Source organism: Pseudophryne corroboree, chromosome 9 (assembly GCF_028390025.1).
Source record: "Pseudophryne corroboree isolate aPseCor3 chromosome 9, aPseCor3.hap2, whole genome shotgun sequence".
NCBI lineage: Eukaryota > Metazoa > Chordata > Amphibia > Anura > Myobatrachidae > Pseudophryne > Pseudophryne corroboree.
This window is the reverse complement of record NC_086452.1, coordinates 36715902-36722618: the sequence shown is the minus strand read 5'-3', so window position 1 is coordinate 36722618 and position 6717 is coordinate 36715902.

Here is a 6717-nt window from a genome sequence, read left to right as displayed (position 1 = left end):
TACTAAAATAATCTCCCTTTTGTCATAGATTAATGTTTCATACCGATAAACCTTCCTCGACAAATGCTCCATAGACCTGTGAAAACCGCATCAAAAGCGGTTATTGAGATTAGCCCAAACGGAAAGATAGATGCCTTCTGGGAATTTTTTTTATTGATCTGTAGATAGTGGCAGGTGGTCAGTTTGACTGAGGCAGTACATCTGCCAAACCTAAGCCAAGCTCAGGGAGGACAGGAACCTCCCGTAAAGCAGAAAATGCATTTTCCTCATCTCCCCATTCCACAAGTCCCCTATTAGGGCAAACATATACTACAACTCAAATGCTGCTGTGTTGCTCTGCAAAGCCAATTCATTTAAAAACCAACAATTCAGTAGGAACGAGGCTCACGCTGGATTTTTATATTTATCTATACGACACGATGGCTGTTTGTAGGCAGCAAGTACACAATAAATAAAAAAATCAAGTAGTGACATAAAAATAAAAAAAGTTAAGTCTTCATAGTAGAAACTAATAAAGGGGGTTTACTTCCATCTTCTAACTTTAACCAGTGGCTGGTAATACCACCTTTACCTATTCCATCAAATGTCAGGATAACGAATAGATTCCATGATGAAAACTTGTCCACAGTTACTTGTGCAGTAACCAAATAGTGTCTTTCATTTTTTTTAAACTGTACAAGAAAAAGCCTCGATGCAAAATGATCCCACTACAATGTGTTTCACTAAAGTTTTCACCAATGTCCTCTCTGATTATTTACTCTACAGCACTTGTACAGATCTTGCTCCGAGGCACCAACAGGCTAAAGCTTTGACTGTTCCCAGGATGCACTGCACTGCCTCCTCTATAGCCCCGCCTCCAGGCACTGGAGCTCAGTTTTGTTAACCAGTCCAATGCAGTAGCAAGTGAGAGACAGTAGATGTTAGTCACATAGAACCACGTTCTCACGACAGGAGAAGGGACTAGCGGCTAATGCCATACAAACCCAAATAAGCTAAGTGCGTCAGGGTGGGCTCCCTGTGGAATCCAGTGTACCTCGCCGAAAGCGATTTAACAATGGTAAGTCTACCATAAATCTCCTTTTCTGCAGCAGGGTACACTGGTATTCCAGAGAATAACATCGGGGATGTCCTAAAGCAGTTCCTCATGGGAGGGGATGCACTGTAGCGGGTACAAGAACCCGGCATCCAAAGGAAGCATCCTGGGAGGCGGAAGTATCAAAGGCATAGAACCTAATGAACATGTTCACTGAGGACCACGTAGCCGCCTTGCACAATTGTTCTGCGGACGCACCACGGCGGGCCGTCCAAGAAGGTCTGACAGACCGAGTAGAATGGGCCTTGATAGCAGCAGGAGCTGGGAGCCATTCTAACCCATCTGGCCAAAATTTGCTTATTCACAGGTCAGCCACGTTTGTGAAAACCAAAAAGGGAATCTGACCTCCTGATACAAGCAGTCCTTTCCACATATATACGGAGAGCCCGTACCACATTCAAAGACCGCTCTTTGGAGGTCAAGCCAGAAGAGATAAAGGCCGAAACCACAATCTCTTGGTTAAGGTGAAAAGATGACACTACCTCAGGCAAATAACCTGGGCGAGTCCTAAGAACCACCCGGTCACGATGAAATATCAGAAAGGGTAGACGGTAGGACAATGTGCCTAAGTCCGAAACCCTTCTAGCAGAGGCAATAGCCAGCAAAAAGAGGACCTTGCCAGTGAGCCATTTAAGGTCCACCATCTCAAGAGGTTCAAATGGAGACTCTTGCAGGGCTTTCAGAACAGACAAATCTCATGCAGCCACAGGAGGGACATAGGGAGATTGAATTCGCAATACGGCCTGAGTGAATGTATGAACGTCAGGAATAGATGCAATTTTCCGCTGAAACCACACCGACAAGGCAGATATGTGAACCTTGAGGGAGGCCAGTTGAATTCCTAAGTCCAGGTCTTGTTGCAGAAAAGCCAAAAGTCTGAAAGTACTAAACTTGGAAGCATCGTAATTCTTAGCAGCACACCAGGTGAAGTAAGAATTCCAGACCCTATAGTAAGTCCGTGCCAAAGCCGGTTTGTGGGCCTTCAACATAGTTTTTATAACCGCCTTGGAAAATCCTTTGGCTCTCAGGAGGGAAGCTTCAAGAACCACGCCGTCAAAGCCAGTCTGGCCAGGTCCAGGTAGACAAGGGCCCTGAACGAGGAGGTCTGGGCGCTGAAGTAGAAAAGGACGCTCTATCGATAGACCCTGCAGGTCTGAGAACCAATGCCATCTGGGCCACGCTGGAGCGACTAATAGTAGTATTCCTTCTTGCTTGCTCTTCCATATTACCCTGGGCAGGAGTGACACTGGAGGGAACATGTAGGGCAGCCGAAAGTTCCATGGAATTGCCACGCTGCTTAAGGATCCCTTGTTCTTGATCCGAAGACCGGAACTTTGTGATTGTGTTGAGATGCCATCAGGTCTACATCTGATAGGCACCACTTGTCCACTAGGAGTTGAAAGACTTCCCGATGAAGACTCCACTCTCCGGCGTGTACGTCCTGACAACTGAGGAAATCCACTTCCCAGTTGAGGACTCCCTGAATGAACACAGCCGATATTGCTGGCAGATGGCGTTCTGCCCAATGCAGGATTTTTGACACTTTCATCATTGCCATGCGGCTTTGAGTGCCGCCTTGATGATTTATGTATGCCACCGTGGTGGCGAACAGGCCTGTTCTGTACCAGAGGCAAGGCTAGTGTTAATGCATTGAACACAGCTCACAATTCCAGAATGTTTATCGGGAGGAGAGATTCCTCGCTGGTTCACCGACCCTGGAAAGTGTGTTGCTCCAACACCGCGCCCCAACCTCACAGACTGGCGTCCGTTGTCAGAAGGACCCAGTTGGGGATCCAGAAGGGACGGCCCCTGTTCAACTGTTGGTCCTGTAGCCACCAGCTTAATGACTGACGAACCTCCGGAGTCAAGGAGATCATTTGAGATCTGCTCCGGTGAGGCAGACCATCCCACTTGGAAAGGATTAACCTCTGAAGAGGGCAGGAATTACATTGAGCGTACTCCACCATGTCGAAAGCCGACACCATGAGGCCTAGTACTTGCATCGCCGAGTGTATAGACACTCTGGGGCAAGAGAGGAAGTATCTGATCCTGTCCTGAAGCATCAGGACTTTCTCCAGAGACAGAAACAACCTTTAGTTGTGTGTGTCCAACAGTGCCCCCAGGTGCACCATGCTCCGAGCATGGACCAGCGAGGACTTTTTCCAGTCGATGAGCCACCCGTGGGCTTGTAGGAATTGGACCATCAGTTCCAGATGACTGAGGAGAACATCTTGGGAGTTCGCCAGGATCAGCAAGTTGTCCAGATAGGCAGGATCCGGATTCCCTGATGGCGGAGAAGAGCCGTCATCACGGCCATGACCTTGGTGAAGATCTGAGGGGCCGTGGCCAATCCAAATGGCAGAGCCTGGAATTGATAATGTAGGTTGCCAATAGCAAACCGCAGATATTGCTGATGCGAAATGGCCATAGCTACAGTGGGGCAAAAAAGTATTTGGACAGCCACCGATTGTGCAAGTTGACCCACTTAAAAAGATGACAGAGGTCTGTAATTTCCATCGTAGGTACACTTCAACTGTGAGAGACAGAATCTGGAAAAAAAAACCAGGAAATCACATTGTATGATTTTTAATCAATTTACTTGTATATTCTTGTGAAAAATAAATATTTGGGCACCTACCAAGCAGCAAGATTTTTGGCTCTCACAGACCTGTTACTTCTTCTTTAAGAAGCTCTTCTATCCTCCACTCGTTACCTGTATTAATGGCACCTGTTTGAACAGGTTATCTGTATAAAAGACAGCTGTCCACACCCTCAAACAGTCAGACTGCTACCTCTCCACCATGGCCAAGACCAGAGAGCTGTCTAAGGACACCAGGGACAAAATTGTAGAGCTGCACAAGGCTGGGATGAGCTACTCGACAATAGGCAAGCAGCTTGGTGAAAACTTATGGCGCAATTATTAAAAAATGGAAGAAATACAAGATCACTGACAAGCTCCCTCGACCTGGGACTCCATGCAAGATCTCACCTCGTGGTGTATCAATGATCTTGAGAACGGTGAGGAATCAGCTCAGAACTACACGGGGGGACCTGGTCAATGACCTCAAGAGAGCTGGGACCACAGTCACAAAGGTTACCATTAGTAACACACTACGTCGTCATGGATTGAAATCCTGCAGCGCCCGAAAGGTCCCCCTGCTTAAGCCAGCATATGTCCAGGCCTGTCTAAAGTTTGCCAGTGACCATCTGGATGAGCCATGGGAGAATGTAATGTGGTCAGATGAGAGCAAAATCAAACTTTTTGGTATAAACTCCACTCGCCGTGTTTGGATGGAGAAGAATGAATGGCATCCCAAGAACACCATACCCACTGTGAAGCATGGGGGTGGAAACATCATGCTTTGGGGCTGCTTTTCTGCAAAGGGGACAGGACGACTGATCTGTATTAAGGAGAGGATGAATGGTGCCATGTATTGTGAGATTTTGGGCAAAAACCTCCTTCCCTCAGTAAGAGCATTGAAGATGGAACGTGGCTGAGTCTTCCAGCATGACAATGAACCCAAACACACCGCCCGGGCAACTAAGGAGTGGCTCCGTAAGAAGCATTTCAAGCTCCTGGAGTGGCCTAGCCAGTCTCCAGGCCTCAACCCAATAGAAAACCTGTGGAGGGAGTTGAAAGTCCGTGTTGCCCGGCGACAGCCCCAAAACATGACAGATCTAGAGAAGATCTGCATGGAAGAGTGGGCCAAAATACCTGCTACAGTGTGTGCAAACCTGATCAAGAACTACAGGAAATGTTTGACCTCTGTAATTGCCAACCGAGGTTATATAACAAAGTATTGAGTTAAACTTTTTGATTGACAAATATTTATTTTCCTCAAGAATATACAAATAAAGTGTTTACAAATCATACAATGTGATTTCCTGGGGGTTTTTTTTTTTTCAGATTCTGTTTCTCACAGTTGAAGTATACCTATGATGGAAATTACAGACCTCTTTCATCTTTTTAGTGGGTCAACTTGCACAATCGGTGGCTGTCCAAATACTTTTTTGCCCCACTGTATATGTAATTAAGCATCCTGTATGTCCAGGGATACCATGTAGTCCCCTGGTTCCATAGCCAGTACAATAGAGCGCAGAGTTTCCATACAGAATTTGGGGACACACAAATTTGTTCAATGATTTGAGGTTGAGTATCGGCTGGAAGGACCCATTTGGTTTTCGGAACTAGAAACAGGGTCGAATAGTATCCCCTGCCCCTCTGGGACAGGGGTACCGGCACTACCACTCCTGTGTCCAGGAGGGATTGCACAACCAAGTGTAGAGCTTGCGCTTTCAACGGATCCGAAGGAATAACCGTTGAGCAGAACTGGCGAGGGGGGCGTTTTTTTGAAAGAGAGAGACAACTTCCAGCACCCAGGTGTCCGAAGTGGTCTTTAACCAGACCTGGGTGAACTGCAGAAGTCAGCCTCCCACCCTGGGGTCCCCAGGATGAGGCCCACCCAGTCATGCAGCAGGCTTGTCTTGTTTGGAAGCAGGCTGATGGGCGGCCCGGGATTGTTTAGGTTTGGACTTAGAGGTTTTGGAAGCACGAGCCTGTCTGACCCTTTGCTTTCCCTGAAGGTCGAAAGGAACGAAAAGTGGTACTCTTAGCCTTCGGAGCAGAAGAATTAGTACTTGGGAGAAACGCAGTCTTAGCAGATGCTAATTCAGTCACAATCTTGTTCAGCTCCTACCCAAAAAGGATGTCTCCCTTAAAAGGGAGCACCTCCAAGGTCTTCTTAGAGTCCAGGTCCACCTTCCAGGACCTTAACCACATAATACGACGAACCAGGATCGACATAGTAGATGCCTTGGCTGCCATAACACCCGCATCAGAGGCCGCCTCCTGAATATAGTGGGAGGCGGTGGTAATATACGACAGATATTGTCTGGCAGTGTCAGATATATCCTGAGGTAGCTCATCCTCAATTGCCTGAACCCATGCTTCAATGCCTTTTGCGGCCCAGGAGGATGCCATAGTATATGTACAGCACCTGTAAGGGAGTAAATAGACTTCAGGCATCCCTCCACGCGCTTATCCGTCGGTTCCTTCAGTGAGGTGACAGGCAGAGTAGATGACACCACAAGATGGGTGACAGAGTCTACCTGCGGTGGAGTTTCCCACTTGTTCCTCAACTCCGCAGTGATAGGATAATGAGCTAGCATGTTTTTAGACAGGGAGAATTTCTTTCCTGGAGACTCCCAGGATTCCTGACGTATATAAACTAAATGGTCAGAATGTGCTAAGACTACCTTAGCAACCTTCTGACGTTTGAATTTATCAGGTTTCTTAGACGTAGGAGTGGCCTCGATCTCATCCTCCATTTGGAGAATCAGCTTAATAGCTTCCACTAGGTCAGGAACATCAACCCGTGTTGTAGATTCCTCATCAGAAAAAAAGCTGTATTAGTGTTTGACGGATCAGTATATTCCCCATCCTCATCAGAATTATCTGAAATATTAGTGGATTGTGAGGAAGAAATGGCCCGCTTAGTGGGGGTAGGCTTCCGAGCAATCAAAGATTGATATTTTTGCACCTGGGTAGATAGCGAATCCGCCCATGGCGGGTTCACCACAGGGACAATATGCGGCTGTAATGGCACAGGAGGTCCCACAGGGGG